The sequence below is a fragment of the Carassius carassius genome, chromosome 17 (assembly GCF_963082965.1).
Source record: "Carassius carassius chromosome 17, fCarCar2.1, whole genome shotgun sequence".
In the NCBI taxonomy this organism is placed as follows: domain Eukaryota; kingdom Metazoa; phylum Chordata; class Actinopteri; order Cypriniformes; family Cyprinidae; genus Carassius; species Carassius carassius.
Genome location: NC_081771.1, coordinates 20,877,800 through 20,895,538, shown reverse-complemented (window position 1 = coordinate 20,895,538; position 17,739 = coordinate 20,877,800). Strand labels below are relative to the sequence as shown.

The following is a 17,739-nucleotide window of genomic DNA, read 5'->3' as shown; positions in this document are numbered from 1 at the left end:
CATAACTGAATCCAATGATGAACTGCCTTTAACTCTCATTTTTGCATTATTGACACTGTTTTCCTAATGAATGTTGTTCAGTTGCTTTGATGCAATGTATTTTGTTTAAAGCGCTATATAAATAAAGGTGACATTGACATTGACAAAAGCACTTTGGGGACATAACCGTGTCTCGGTTTGAGAATGACTTTAGAGTCATTAGGTCCAAACTCGATACATGCAGCACTCACAGAGCGCATACAGGTCTCCCACTCGCTTGACCGAGGTGAGAGACACAAGGAAAGCGGTCTTAAATTAAAGATACCGCAGATCCATGGACTGCAGCGGCTCGAAAGGGGCGCCCTTCATAGCGTCCAGGATTGTGGAGCAGTCCCAGACCAGAACCAGAGGGGGCCGGGAGGGTTTAATCTCCTAGCACCAGCCACGTAGACTTTGAGCGTGGAAGGGGACCTGCCCTTCTCCAACAGCTCCTGAAGGAAGGAGAGGATCTCCACAACACTACAGCGTTGTGGGTCTATGTCCCGACCCAAGCACCAGCCGGAAAACACTGACCAATTTGAGGTGTAAAGCTTTCTAGTAGAAGGTGCTCTCGCCTGTGTAATAGTGTTCAACACTCTGGGAGGTCCGCAGGTACCCGTTGATGACCCAGACGTGCAGGGCCCATAGGTCGGGCGCGGGTGCCAAATCGGACCCCTGGCCTGAGAGAGGAGATCACTCCTCACCGGAATCAGCCACGGGGTCGTACTTGCTAGCTGCATCAGCTCTGGGAACACAACCTGCTTCTTCCAAAATGGCGCACAGAGCATTCGCTCTCCCTGATTCGCTTGATCACCTGTGGAAACAGTCCGGGTAAACGCATAAAAGGGGGCGGCTGGGCCATACATGGGCCAGCACGTCTCTCTCTTTGGTGAAAAGAGCACACAAGGAGGTGTTGCGCCAGTGTATGGAGGCTCCGTGATCTGAGACCGCCCTGGCAGTTTATGTAAGAAACCACCGCCATATTGTCCGTACGGACTAAGACAATTTTCGTTTAAGCAGGGGAGGAAATATCCCAAAGCATTCTCAACTTTTTTCATATCGAGACAGTTTGTGTAAGCGAGTTGGAGGCATCTGTCGAGATTACTGATACCAGTTTGCCACCTTCCAGGACTCCAGTGCTGCCACACAGTTCTGAGTCACCCTGAGGTGAATAGCGCCAGATGTCCAAGCTCGATGCGGGACCAATGTTTTCAGCTAGTGCTGCAGAGGGCGCATGTAAAGCAACCCTAGTTGGAGCACTGCCGAGGCTGAAACCATAAGGCCTAGCATACTCTGAAAATTCTTGAGAGGAAAACTGCTGCCGGCCCTGAAAACCGCTGCTGAGTGTTGTATTCACAGCGTGCACTCTGACATGAGTCGTGCTGTCATCGATACAGAGTCCAAATCTGTCCCCAGAAACGAGATTTTCTGACTGGGAGACAGCGAGCTCTTGAGTAGAGGTTAGGGTTATGATTGGACGACCCTTCCTCTCTGGGGCTGTCCGAGGCCAGCAGCACGGGGCGCCGTCAGGGCTTCTTGGTCTTCCGACTCTGTGGGTGGTTCCCGCGGGGCTGACAGGATGGCTAGTGAAGGCAAACAGGCGATCAAATCCCGGCCAATCCCTGCTGAGGAGGACTGGAACTGGCAGATCCTTGACTATCCCAACTTCTACCGGCCAGGCGCCAGGGGGCACGGTGATAGTTCATGAGGGGGCGTGGTGATAGCTTCGGTGGGCATGGGCTCGTCCTCGTATATATATATATATATATATCTTAAACCAAATAAACACATTGCATTACGCCAAATACACAAAATAATGTTCTTTTTAGCAAAGTCATATGATCCCTTTAAAGCAACTCATTATCTGGCTCCGCTATGTGTTCATCTTCAGTTCTCTCTTCACAGCAGTTCAGTCAGTGTACTGTTTGAGTACATGAATTACTCCGGGATATTGGTTTGTTTGAACTCAGAGGGAGTGTCAGCCACATTAAAAAAGTTAACAGCTTAAGTCATTTGTGGATTAATGTTTAAAAACGATTCAGTTCGATTTGGTGAACTGGTTCAAAAAGATCCGGTTACATCCGGTTTTGAACTCTCTCACAACAGACACGAAAGAGAAGACAATGCTGAATAAAGTCGTAGTTTTTGCTATTTTTAGACCAAAATGTATTTTCGATGCTTCAAAATACTCTAACTGACCCTCTGATGCCACATGGACTACTTTGATGATGTTTTTCTTAACTTTCTGGACATGGACAGTATACCGTACACACAGTTTCAATGGAGGGACTGAGAGCTCTCGGACTAAATCTAAAATATCTTAAACTGTGTTCCAGGTCTTACTGGTTTGGAACGACACGAGGGTGAGTTATTATTTACATAATTTTCATTTTTGGGTGAACTAACGCTTTAAGAAGTCTTAGACCTTTCCAACAATATATAGTTTGTCATTATTAGATTAAGATTAAACTGTAATATAGTAGTATAGAATATAGTAATATAGAAGTAAACGTCTGCTAGCGGGACTGTAACAAGGGGTTAAGAAATGTTAAAAATCATACTTTTGGATGATCAATAGTTTGTACTGTGTGACAAATACTGATATTAAAATAGTTCCATTCATACCTGATTCCGTCTTGTTTTTTTTGTGCGTTTTTTATTTGATATTTAGGGAACTGCACTGAATGCAGTTCGGGTCAATTTGACCTTCTCCATCAAAATCATACCCAGAAATCGAACATTATACAAGTGTTAACTAAACAAAAAACAAAAAATAATAATAACTATTTTCCGGTACAATTATTTCATGTTGCAAAAAAACAGAAAAGATTAGAGTAAGATTTGCTCATAGGTTACCTACTGAACCCAGTGGCGCCCCCAGAAAATGTTAACAGGGGTGGCCAAATGAGGCCACAGTAAATTTTGGGGTGGCACATTAAAATAAAGAAAAACAAAAATTAAGGGTTTGCAATATAGACAAAAAGTTATATCTGTGAGTTATAGGATTTAATCGATAATGATAATTACACTATTTTGCTGAGTGTTATTGTGCTGATATTTTTAATTGTGCTGACACCTGATTTTTTTTTTTTTTTTTTACCTTTACAACATTGTTTCTAAAAGTGTGCACCATATTTTAGGTCAAATACTTGCATTTGGGCTGTTACCTCACAAATGCAATCAGTATCAACAAAATTGATCTTTGCAATGCAGATAAAACAGAAGCTGCATCTGAAGTGTTATTCAGATGTTTTTACACACTGTTTAATGCAGTGGAACATGGAATACTTTAACCTGCAGTTACAAATGAATAAATAATGTTTTGATATTTTAAAGATAAAACATTGAAAACTGATGTTTGAAATTATTAAAAAAATGAAAAGGTTCCATAAAATGTGAAATTAAAACCGCCAATAGGTGACAGCGAGTCACTGTTAATAAGTGAGTCATTGCGATTGAACCGAATCATTTAAACGGTTGATTCATTCAGGAACGAAACACTTTAATGTTGCTCAGAGACGCAAAACTGTGGCTGCAGCAGGTGCTGCACTTTTTTTCACTTCTTAAACTATTGTGAATTTACATTCTGCATTTAAATTAATAGTACCCACTGCAAATAATCCTAGGGGTGGCCAGAGTTTATACAGGGGTGGCCGTGGCCAAATTTATTGTGTGTGAATAAATTTAAGGAAGGGCCAATCATATCTAACTGTTTGTGACTGAGAGTAGCATTTAATGTTTTCACTTGGAAATATTTAACTTGTTCAAGTTACACATCCTGGGCAAGAATGTGCTAATGCCACTTTTTTGAAAGTCATATTTCATTATATACTTGATTTTTCATTTATTTTATTTCTCTAATTGTTCAATATTGTTTTTACTGCATTACTTGATCTCAATACCTGTACCAGTTGTACAACTGGTAACCAATTAATCTTCCTCCAGTATTTCCAACCATTGCATAAACCACATAATAAATGGTTTAATTTTAAATCATGTGGTTTATGCAACTTAATATAATATAGATATCAGTGCAAATAAACGAATTCTCATTAATTGTGGACTAATATGCATGATACGTTTTAAAGTTAACTCCATCACAAATCTGTTAGCAAAAATGGTTGACTATTTTTTATCCCAAAATAATTAATGAAGGTAAAAGAGTGTTGATTAAATTTTAAAATATTTCAAATTGTGGGAACACAAATGCACACCATTGTAAGTGTTCTGAGACATTCTGTACTGTTCATAATTTACATATTATTTTCATTTTGTGGGTTATTTAATAAAAAATTCTACATTTGTAGGATGTAAAATATACCACTGTACAATAAACAAACAAAAGAATCGATCTGAGTGTGCAATTATTTAATCTCCTCAGGAAGTTTCCCCTGAATAATAAAAAAAAGAACATTCATTGCGATAGTAGTCCAATTATATATATATATATATATATATATATATATATATATATATATATATATATATATATATTTAGTATATATAGTTCAGCCACTTCAGGATGCACTGACCCCAAACCAACGGACAATCATCTCCTGGGACCTTACCTGTTAAAACCAGAGTACATTTCATTTTGTTATGCTGATTACATTTTGTTCAACTGCATAAGTAGAACTTAAACAGCAACAGGACTTAATAACAAAACGGCAAAAAAAGGCACAGGTGGCAGTGTAGATCAAGCGAAATCAGGTTACCCACAGTCTGGGCAACAGCCGTTGAAAGGCGCTCTGCAGATGCCGCAGTTCTCATCGTTACCCACAACCATGACGCCACACCATTCCACTGCTTTATTTTAACCTTCATCTCTTCTGGAAAGTCACAAAACAAAAGAGACTGCACTAACAAAATGTAATTTTATATAGGGTCCCTTATACCATGCTACCGAATAAATATCATGTTCATGTTACGTTACCCATACAGAAGTCACATAGATCGAAATATATTTAAAATAAATACATTTTTATATATTGAAATATCTTAAATTTAAATAGAAGAAAATATTTTTTATAAAATATATGTAAATATATTTAAAAATATATTACACAAATATATTTAAATATTTGATTTTGGCCGCTTTTTAATATTTTCCACATATATTAAACATATGTAAATATATTTTTATTGGAAATATTTACATATATTTATTTCCCATATATGTAAATACATTTAGATATCAGACTATGTAAATATATTCATTTGTAATATATGTCTATATATTAATTTCTAATATTTGTTAACATATTACATTTATATATGTAAATATATTTTATATTGTAAATATTTACATATATTTATTTCCCATATATGTAAATACATTTAGATATCAGACTATGTAAATATATTAATTTGCAATATATGTCTATGTATTAATTTCTAATATTTGTTAAAATATTACATTTCAGTGTGTGTATATACATTTATATATATATCCACATTTATATATATATATATATATATATATATATATAAAACATTCAAATACTGAACAGAAATTTGAGACTGAAAAATGTAAAAATCCCCAGACAATGCAACTTAAAAACTGTGACAGTATAAATTCACTTGCAATAATGAGCAGTATATTCAGATGACATAACACCAAAAAACAAGAAAAACAAGAATTTTATTGATATTGACAAAAGAACAGACGGCACATAAACTGCACAATTAAAACAAATTAAACCAGCAACTTTACTGAAATTGCTATTGCTATTAATACTAAAGGATGATGCTAAAACCTGAAAAGTAATTCTTGAAGAGTTTTTTTTTTTATTATTATTAATGAAATAAAGTCTGTTTAAAAAAAAAAGAAAAAAAAGAACTCTTTCATTTGTCTTATAGAGAGGGTGAAAGAAGAACATCCAAACCCTGCCCCTGATTCCTACAAGATTTTTTTTTGAATTTATGTAATGGCAATAGTTTGATTTGTTTTTTTTTTTCTTGCAAATGCAAACTGTATCAAAATTGTTGTTTTTTTTGGAGTGTGTGTGTAGTTTAATTTGTAGAACAAAACATCAAAGTATTGTCATGTTAATTTTGCCACTCCCTTTACTTTACGAAAAAACACCATTATATAAATCCATAAAAAATCTTGAAGGGAGCAGGAGCAGGGTTTGGATGTTCTTCCTTCACCCTCTCTATTAGACAACTCTAAACTCTAACAGGTTTCCTTTTTCTTCAGTTGGAACCTCAGTTCCGCCAACTTGGAATTAATGGCCTGTCCCAGGTGTCGAGCAGTTGCCTTTTCATTGTGTTTCATGACAGCATCTGCAAAACAAAACAAAACAAGAAAGAAGATCAAAAACATTTGGATTAGTCAGTTGTTACTTGACATGATTCTGGTCAAGTGTTTTTACCCTTAACCCTTAAGGTAACTGCACACTATAGTCCAATATTTTCGCACATTAAAAAATAAATACGACCTCACGTTGTATCAATCACGTTTACACAATGCCTCCGAAACTTGTGTTCATCATAAAAAAAAATATTGGTAGTTTGATTTTCTGCTTTATCACATCCGTAGCATACACAAGACCGACATTCCGATGAGTCCCGACACACACACACACCAGTGTCTGGTTAGCTATATAGTAGTGTTGTCAAAAGACGGTACTTCGGTACCAAGTCGGTACTAAAAAAATGAAAATGTGATGGTACCAGGTTTCTTTAAGTTCTTTAAAGAACCTGCTCAAATTCTTGACCCATACAGCGCTATGATTTCCGCGAAGCAGAAAACGCGGATGGAATCTCAAAATCCAGCCATGAAAATTAAACTTACATTTTAATATGGACAGTCACGGAATTTTGTAAAGTTAGCATAAATTAATCAAATCAAATCTTTATATGGACCACTATCTGTAAATGTTAAGCCACAAAAGTTGGTTGAAATATGAATCCCGCATGTTCTGCGCGTCTCTGTGTGAATGAATGAATGGTTTGTTTACTACATAGACTGAAGCGTGTGACACTTGCAGTGATTTCAGCATCTGCCGTCTCAATAAGGACATAAATACATAAACAACATCAGCAGAACTGTTCTGAGTCACTTCACAAGCATTTTACCGTTTCATTTGAGTAAAACCAGTGTCAATTTAATAAAGGTACTCACAGGATCCCGTCAAAATAAAAGTTCATTTTTACATAAAGGCATCGTGCTAGAAATATTAGTATTATTTAGTAGAATGTATCTGATACTGCTACTAATGTTGAAAAAATTAATACAACTATTTTTTAAAGAAATAAAATCACAAAATATTTCTTACATGTTTTAATTTTAATATCAAATCCTCTTTATTTACCAAAAAATAAAATGGGTTTAAATTTCATTTATTAAAACACAAATTAAATTTTGGTTAAACTTGTTTACTGTTTTTCATAATTATATTAATTGTAGAAAAACTTTAAACACAATTGTAAATAAGGCTAAAGAATGGCATTGGTTTTATTTTTAGTCATAAAAATAAAAACAATTTAGCATATTTTTGTGTTTTGCTTTGGTACTGAAATTGGTACAGAGAACCGTGGATTTTCACTGGTATCGGTACCGAATACTGAAATTTTGGTACCTTGACAACACTAGTTGTACCTCCCTGGTTGTAGTGTCCTCAGTGCAGTGTTAAACAGGATGGCCTTGTAAGACATACAGGACACAAAACATATTTGATATTTATTTGATATATTTTTTAAATATCTGATAAACTTTTGAATGTTTGCAGTTTTTCTTACTAGTCAGATGGTTCATAGTGCCTGGAGAAGTTCTTCAACAAGAGGTAAACTCCAACTCTGCTGCATCGTCATCAGCATGGAATATAGGAAAATAAACAATTTGTCACAGAGCCAACAATACGTAGTATACAATGTCAGATTTATTAGAAATAAACTACAGCAGAGGTGTAATGCAGACAATAGAAAGAATAATGTACAGAACATCCTACAAAAAATATAAGGAAAGAGAATCTACATTTTTAGGTTTTAAAGATGTTTTGATGATATGGGTGAAATATTTTGTGAAAAAAGCATTTTAAGTTATTTAATAAGGTTTCTCAGATCACCTGTGTTTCCTATATCTGCAGCTCCCATTAGAGGACTTTTTTATGACACTACTAAAACCACATTACAATTTTTTATTAATAATTGTCTACTCTACAATGAAACATAAAAACATGTTTGGAATAGTTTCAGCCCATTTTAGTTCATGTATGGTTGCCAACATGATGAAAATAAGGGACATTCGTGGTTTTTCATAGAAAAATATGGGACAGAATAAGGGACACACACACAGGCCTATATATATATATATATATATATATATATATATAAAAACGGGTATATATCTTTTAGATTTGTAATGTTTTTTAATGGAGTCTCTTATGCTCATCAAGGCTGTATTTAGTTGATCAAAAATACAGAAAAACAGTAATATTGTGAAAAATTTCTAATATTGGTTTCCTATCTTATTATACTTTAAATATAATTTTTATTAATCTATTTCTGTGACGCACTGTATTTTCAGTATCATTACTTCAGTCTTCAGTGTCACATGATCCTTTAGAAATCATTCTAATATGCTGAGTTATTATCAGTGTTGATAATATTATCAACTGTTGTGCTGCTTAATATTTTTTGGAACCTGTGTTCCATAAATAAAATAAAAAGTTAAAAACAACAGATTTATTCAAAATAGAAATTTTTACAATATTCTAACAATATCACTTTTTATCCATTTAACACCTTAATCCTTGCTGAATAAAAGTATTCTAAAAATTTCTTTAAAAAAAAAGAAATATACTGACCCCAAACAGTAGTGTACATATATTTAAAGCCCATGTTGCAGGTTAAACACCACTGTCGATTAATGGGTACATAAATCACTCAAGATATGTATATAATTTTTAAAATGTCTCAAAAATGGTCTTAAAGACCAGTTTTTTACGTTTTTGGTATTAACGTTTAAAGTTTTTTACACAACTCGGTGATGACGTCACGTTGGGGAGAAGTGGAGGAAAGGTAGCCTCAGCCTAGTATTATAACTATAGCGACTGACTGGGATGAGGAAGAGGTGGCAAGAGCCAACATGTATGATGGCCCGCAGCCGTGTAATTTCGAACCTGCTAGACGTGAGAGGGCAAATGAGGAATTGCCAAGAACTGATGTCCGCCAAAGCCTATGCATGGTCCGAGGAGAATGAGTGGAGAGTTGGTGAAGTGTCCTGGTGAGTTGCTATCATTTAGCATCGCAGCAATGAGCACTGGAGCTAGTCTACGAGCAGGAGTGCACAATAACGACACATATATAGTTTTTTTACTGTCATTGGATAGCACCGAGTGAAAAATCAACATTTTCTTTGTATCTAGTGGCAGTGATCATGACGTTAGTTCAGATAAGTACCGGTAACCTTTGTCATAGTGTCGTAGTACTGGTAAATTTTGTCTTTGTCATCTAGAAATAGAAGGCTTCATGCTAGCTATATGGGCGTTTCTAAGCGTTTATCTCTTCCTCCGGTGAAAATGTTATTGCAAACGTAGCCGCGTGTCTGTCGCTGTGTTTGGCAGGTGCTTGTGCTGTAGGGAAATGAGTAATTTTGGTCGCTGTTGGTCGATATCTGTCTGTCTGTCTATCTATATATCTAGTCTATCTATCTATATATATCTATGTATTTATCTATTTATCTATAATCTGTGCTATCTGAATACTCTCGTCTACTACTCGTCTCTCTAGTCGCTCTCTAGGCGGATTTTGGTAAATTCTCTCCCCAACATGACGTAATGCATGTTGGGAACGGAGAATCGTTGCAAACCGCTGTAAGATAATACCTACTTTTTCGTATTGTATTCCGTTTTGTGATACCCAACAACATAAAATACAATGGATAACAGTTTAAATGTTTATTACCAACAAGCAAATTGCACAAATTCGTTGAATAATTAACCCTACAACATGGCCTCTAACACACACACAAAAAAATATTTTGAATAAAAACGGTTATTTATACTTTTTATTTATCAAAGAACCCATAAGTAATATCACAGGTCCAAAAAAATAATAAGCAGCACAGCTGTTTCCAACATTGATAATAAATCAGCATAATTTAATGATTGAGGGATCATAATGATGCTAAAAATTTAGCATGGCTTTACAGGAATAAATTACATTTTAAAGTATATTAAAATATAAAACTTATGTTAAATTGCAATAATAGGCTATTTCACAAAATTCAAAATTTTTCTTTATTTTATCAATTTTTTTATTATCTGTTCACATCTTATTTTTTATTATCTGTGTGTTGTTTTCTCAGTGTTCTGGAACCTTGTGACACAAACAAATTCCTTGTATGTGCAAACATACTTGACAATAAAGCTCTTTCTGACGCTGATTTGTGTGTGTGTAAAGGCTATACAGTAGGCCTACTACAGTACAAATGGAAATGCTTATTTTTCAATTAAAGATAACTAAAAGAGTTAATGGACTGCTTTGAGTGCTTGACACTTCATTGGTCATTTTGTTTTTTAAGAGTGATATTCAAGGTTAAGAGTACGCTGTAATTTATTTAAATATAAATTGTTTCATCTAGGTCCCCCTTCCTCAAATCTTGCCCTGAAGGTCCAATGCGCTGCAGAGTTTAGCTCCAACCCTGATCAAAGTCACCTGCCTGTGATTTTCTAATGATCCCAAAGACATTGATTGGCATTGATTAGCATGCTAAGGTGTGTTTGATTAGGGTTAGATCTAAACTCTGCAGGAAAGTGGATCTTGAGGTCCAGATTTGAGGAACCCTGATCTAGGTATTTAGCAACATTACCTACATCAGGGGTGCCCAACCCTGCTCCTGGTGATCGACTGTCCAACCCTAATCAAACACACCTGCCTTTAATTTTTAAGTGAGCCTGAAGACCTTAATTAGTTGCTTCAGGTGTGTTTGATTAGGATTGGAGCTAAACTTTGCAGGACAGTCGATCACCAGGAGCAGGGTTGGGCACCCCTGACCTACATTAAAGAAAGACAACTTTCCTTATTGATTATGTCTTCCCTCAGGTAAAATGCACGTTTTCTTGCATGGCTGGATGTTGGAATCACGTTGTTTGCATTCTCCCAAACTGATTAGCTGAAGTCGAAACGTGGACATTAAATAAACCTAACTCGGTTAGCACAAGTCCAGCTCGCTGTGAAGCGGGAGCGGAGCGACCAGCCGGCAGAGGATTGCCCTTAGTCTTAAAGCCTCCCTTGAACGGCTATGCTCACAAATCAAACACTTGTCAAAAAAAAGAAAAAGTGATTATCATCTTAGAGTTTGATATTCATATGTTCTAGGTGGTCATATGGCATATGCCTTAAACACGGGACAAACTGCGGCCTGTATAGCTTTCATAATGCTTCTTTGATGCCTTAAATACAGGATGATTCCATATTATACAGAACGGTTGGCAACCCTAATTAACAGTACAGTGCATACTTTTAGGTTAAATTAATTTGCTTTTTTTTTTTTTTTCAATTTTATTTGCATAAATCTGTTAATCAGCTTCAGTCCTGATCAAAACTACCAAATGTTTTTAAAAAAATCCAAGATTTTAACTCTTTAATTGCCAAGTTCATAAATTATGTCACTGATTTTGGGGGAAAAAATACACAAAATGACTTCTTTTCAATATAAAAGTAATTGTGGCTGGATTTTTTTTTACTTTTTATAAAAATCTTTTTATATTTTTACAGTTGATCACTAGGTGGGACCATTAACCCTTTAGATAGGCCTGTGCAAAAAAAGGCTTAGTTTCTGGCTTGTATATGGCGTTATATGGAGTATAACAGCAAATTATAGTGTTTGTGTGTGTGTGAGATTCTTGATTGTTGGTGGTTTTCCCTGTTGGGAAGAGGTAACATTTGTTATTTTTACTGTACACCTCAGCTCTCAGAACTACATTGAGTAAACAAAAGTGTATTTATGCACCTGCTGCCTTTTAATGGTGGTGAAAATATTCGGTTGTTAAGTGATGACGTAAGAAGCGCTGTTTCCGGGTCCAGGCCTCAACTCTCTTCACTTGAGAATATGACCTCAGCAGCCGTTTATAAGCACTGTTTATTCATATTGATAATTTAAGCTAAACTCTTTCAAACTTACGATATACACTACTGTCTCCGTGCTCACAGCGTCCCAAACACAAATAATTTTTATATATATTTTTTTATATTTATATTTTCATTGTCTGGCTATCTGGAACTTCGGTATGGAGTTAAAGGTTAAGATTATAACCTTTTCGCTAATATTCGATCACATTGTGAGTTTATATTAGCACCTTTTGTTGTTTTGTCGTGGTAACTGATAGAGCGTTTGGACACGGAAGCGCTGCTACATGACGTCAGACTTAACAAGCGAATAGACTAAACAAAAGCAAAGCACGTGGATTTAAACACTTGCATGCCATCTTGCTGGTCATTTAATGGTGAGAAGAGCAGCAAGCAACACGTGAAAGGGCTTGACTTGTACCAAAGTTTTAGTAATGATTATGTAACTTGACCCCTCCAGCAAGCTGTTGCTTATTTGAAGTTGGTATTGCATTTTGGTTCATAATACATTATGTTCATAAATTTGATGCAAAGTAGATTTCTTTTACAGGATTTTAAGGTTTTACACTGGCTCTACCATCAAGAAAAGACGAGCATTTCACATATAGGCCATCTGTACTTTTCACCATCAAAAGGCAGCAGGTGCATAAACACACTACTTTTTTTATTGTTTACTCCATGTAGTTCTGAGAGCATGAGGTGCATATTTGGATTTTTTCAGATACTGTACATCAAGGTAAGTGCACAAAGGTCTCTCTCACACCCTCTCTTTCTCTCTCTCTCACACACACACTATAATTTGCTATTATACTCCATATAACGCCATATACAAGCCAGAAACTAAGCTTTTGTTCTAAAGGGTTAATGGTCCCACCTAGTGATCAACTGTAAAAATAACAAATGTTACCTCTTCCCAAAAGGGAAAATCACAAACAATCAAGAATGCATGATTATATGGTGTCATGACTTTGCAATCAAAAATGTCGTTGTTATGGAAGTCAATGGGGCAAAACAGCCACCAACAACAAATGAGGGAGAAAAAATTAAAATCTTATGCTGCACAAAATGTGATAAAAGGTAAAAAAAAATATCCAGTCCACAATCACTTTTTATATTGAAAATATGTAATTTTTTGGGTTTTTTTCCCCCAAATCAGTGACATTTATGAACTTTGTAATTAAAATGTTAAAATCTTGGAATTTTTTTTTGTTTTAACATTTGGTAGTTTTGATCAGGACTGAGGTTAATTAATAGATTTATACAAAAAAAACTGAAAAAATATTTATCTGATACATTTTTACAGCAGTTTAATTTATTGGATGTTTTCATCCACGAACATACTGAAAGGGTAGTGAATTTGCCCACAGTGTACCGTTGAGTTTTTGAAAAATTTCAAAGCATTTTCCCAAAATATGGGTCAAAATAAGATTTGTCACCAAAAATCATTCCATTAGCTCAAACACAGAGAAAGTTGTGGCCAAAATAAGACTCAACTTTACCCCCTAGTGGACGAAAACGTCCCCAACAACGCATAAGGGTTAATTCATCCATTAACAAATTGCCAGCAAAACATTTACAAAGCTATGAAAAAAACTCATCCTCACATAATATGTGATTAAAATCCCAAACTTTCATAAAGAAGAGGTCAAATCTATAGCTAGCTTACCTCTTATAGTTAGCCTCTGTTAGCTCACGGTTGTGATGCTAATGGACTTATTCCCAATGACACTGAACCATTTCTGTAAAGTAAATATTCAACAGAAGTGTGTCAATTACATGTAAGAAAGTGTCAGTTAAAGTTGGATGTATTATGTGTAATTTTAGGGACTAAACTTACCTGAAAGCAGTAAAAACAACCGTGAGAGAGGAGGAAGTTTGCTACTTGTCAGTTGAGCTGCCACCCCATTTCCATGGTAACTCCCTCCACTCCAGTGTAAACACATTACACAGCGTTTACATAGTACATAACATTATAAACTTGTCCTGACACTTGATAACATATTAAGTTGATAGTAGGCCTAAACTGAATTAAACATAGGATCTATATAATATAATATAATATAATATAATATAATATAATATAATATAATATAATAGCTTTAAAAATGGTAAACATAGTGTAGAAACAAAATGCATTGCTGAACTGCAAAAACACATTGATTATTTGAGGCATGAATATAATTTCAAAAATAGCCTATGTAAACACACACAGGCAGCATATGTATTTTTAAAATATATTTAAAAAAATATTTCAATATATTTTAACAGTGCTTCACATATATGTGAATATATTACCTTTCCGTATGGGTAGCCTGATATTTACATGACACGTTGCAAAGTAATTCAAAAATACTGTGGTAACGTACATGTAATGAAACTGCTTTTCATGGTTATACTACTACGACACAAAAATTTTATATTATGGTATAATTATTATTATTATGGTATTTTTTGTTAAAATGGAATGACATATCCACCCATGTCAACTCTGCTATGAGTAAAACAGTCAAGTTAACACGAACGTAATACAAATCTCAACACGTGACAGAGACTAAATAATCAAACTGGTTTAAAAATACTAACCCACAGAAGTGTAATCATTCATCAATCTCACTATGTTATTTAGAGGTGGGCGGATCGATCTAAATATCGGTAGTATTGATGCCAACACTAGTATTGGTATCGGATCGATACAATTGTAATTGAATCGATATTTTAATTTAAATATCTCTCATCAACTTTCATTATACTTTGCTCGTGTCTTCTTCCTCTACAGTCGTGGCCAAAAGTTTTGAGAATTACATAAATATTAGTTTAAAAAGTTTGCTGCTAAACTGCTTTTAGATCGTTGTTTCTGTGATGTACTGAAATATAATTACAAGCACTTCATACGTTTCAAAGGCTTTTATCGACAATTACATGACATTTATGCAAAAGAGTCAGTATTTGCAGTGTTGGCCCTTCTTTTTCAGGACCTCTGCAATTCGACTGGGCATGCTCTCAATCAACTTCTGGGCCAAATCCTGACTGATAGCAACCCATTCTTTCATAATCACTTCTTGGAGTTTGTCAGAATTAGTGGGTTTTTGTTTGTCCACCCGCCTCTTGAGGATTGACCACAAGTTCTTAATGGGATTAAGATCTGGGGAGTTTCCAGGCCATGGACCCAAAATTTCAACATTCTGGTCCCCGAGCCACTTAGTTATCACTTTTGCCTTATGGCACGGTGCTCCATCGTGCTGGAAAATGCATTGTTCTTCGCCAAACTGTTGTTGGATTGTTGGAAGAAGTTGCTGTTGGAGGGTGTTTTGGTACCATTCTTTATTCACGGCTGTGTTTTTGGGCAGATTTGTGATTGAGCCCACTCCCTTGGATGAGAAGCAACCCCACACATGAATGGTGTCAGGATGCTTTACTGTTGGCATGACACAGGACTGATGGTAGCACTCACCTTTTCTTCTCCGGACAAGCCTTTTTCAAGATGCCCCAAACAATTGGAAAGGGGCTTCATCTGAGAATATGACTTTGCCCCAGTCCTCAGCAGTCCATTCACTATGCTTTCTGCAGAAGATCAATCTGTCCCTGATGTTTTTTTTTTTGGAGAGAAGTGGCTTCTCTTGCTGCCCTTCTTGACACCAGGCCATCTTCCAGAAGTCTTCGTCTCACTGTGCGTGCAGATGCGCTCACACCTGCCTGCTGCCATTCCTGAGCAAGCTCTGCACTGGTGGCACTCTGATCCCGCAACTGAATCCTCTTTAGGAGACGATCCTGGAGCTTGCTGGACTTTCTTGGACACCCTGAAGCCTTCTTTACAAGAATTGAACCTCTTTCCTTGAAGTCCTTGATGATCCTATAAATTGTTGATTTAGGTGCAATCTTAGTAGCCACAATATCCTTGCCTGTGAAGCCATTTTTATGCCACGCAATGATGGCTGCACCGTTTCTTTGCAGGTCACCATGGTTAACAATGGAAGAACAATGATTTCAAGCATCACCCTCCTTTTAACATGTCAAGTCTGCCATTCTAACCCTGACATCAGCCTGACATAATGATCTCCAGCCTTGTGCTCGTCAACATTCTCACCTGAGTTAAAAAGATGATTAATGAAATGATCTCAGCAGGTCCTTTAATGACAGCAATGAAATGCAGTGAAAAGGTTTTTTTGGGATTAAGTTAATTTTCATGGCAAAGAAGGACTATGCAATTCATCTGATCACTCTTCATAACATTCTGGAGTATGCAAATTGCTATTATAAAAACCTAAGCAGCAACTTTTCCAATTTCCAATATTTATGTAATTCTCAAAACTTTTGGCCACGACTGTACAATCCTGAACAAACGCTGATTTCACATCCTGGCCCACTTTGCTACTCCTCCCCCTCCTGCTGCTCTGCTGTGATTCGTTGTTGTGTCGTCACGTGACTCACTGACACAACGCGCCGAGGAGCAGCGAACAGAGTGAGCGAAGCTGATAGCACATTCAGAAGGGGGGCTCAGGGAATGTAATTGCACAGGTATATTTTTCTTTGTTTGTTTCTTCAGTAATAATTGTGTACACTTTTTCATTTGCTTTTAAAACCAGAAAAAAGTGAGATTTTTTTTTTTTTATTCTTTATTTATTTAATTTTTTTTCAAAGGCTGTAAAGAATTCATTCTACAGTGCCTAATAACTAATAATTTTGTGGACTTCAATACATTAATAAAAAATATTGCCTAAATAATTGATCATTCATCCACCTCAGAAATAATGACGTAGACCTACTGCACTCCCCTACACAAAAGTCTTTCTTATTTTATATTTTCTTTTAAGTAAAAAGGATCGTATTGGTATCGGTGATACTGACCCTATATGTATTTGGTATCGGATCGATACCAAATTTTGCAGTATCGCCCACCACTAATGTTCCTAACATACATTGCTTCTTCATATGTGCGCACTGCTTCTTCTTCTTTTCTTTTTTTTATGGCGGGTGGCATCAAACGTTAAAGTGCTTTACCGCCACCTACTATACTGGAGTGTGGACCAGAGTGACTAATAGAACTTTAAAATAATAATAAAATATTCTTTATTTTCTATTTATTAAAGGACATGCTGCAGCAAAATGCCCAGATTTTCCAAAGTATAAGCAACGTTGTTGGTTGAGGTGTTGCCTTGAAATTTACTGCCCAACACTGTATATAACCCCTTTAAATTTATCAAATGATGGAAATGGAAGTTCCTTTTAGCATTTTAAGTTATAGTTAGTTATATTTATATGTATTGTTTTTAATTCCAGTTCATCAATTGTACTTCCTTATATCCAGAATCAGTTCTGCATCCTTTTTTCTACCTCCAATTAAATTAATTTCTGATTCAGAACTGAACTGGAATTTTAAAAGCCTTTTCAATTAAATTATTAATGGTGTACAACCCTGCCAAGCATATACTATTTTTTTTTAAAAAAAATATCTTTATAAATGTTTGTTTGTGTGTGTGTGTGTCTGCGTGTGTTTGTGCTATAGGCACAGTTGGAAGTGGACTCTGTGGTTATTGAGCATAGGCAGTTACTCCAGCAATGGAAAAGCAGCCTGTTAATGATAAGGAGGAGGGATGATACTTACACTGCTATGCAGGAAGAACTGAGGTGAACATAATGATTAAGATT

At 35.7% G+C, this 17,739-nt stretch overlaps 1 pseudogene; it reads left to right on the top strand.

The window, feature by feature from the left end:
* Positions 1 to 217: 217 nt before the first annotated feature.
* The window catches only part of LOC132091052 (coiled-coil domain-containing protein 40-like), a 41,832-nt pseudogene continuing 24,310 nt past the window's right edge, over positions 218 to 17,739 (top strand).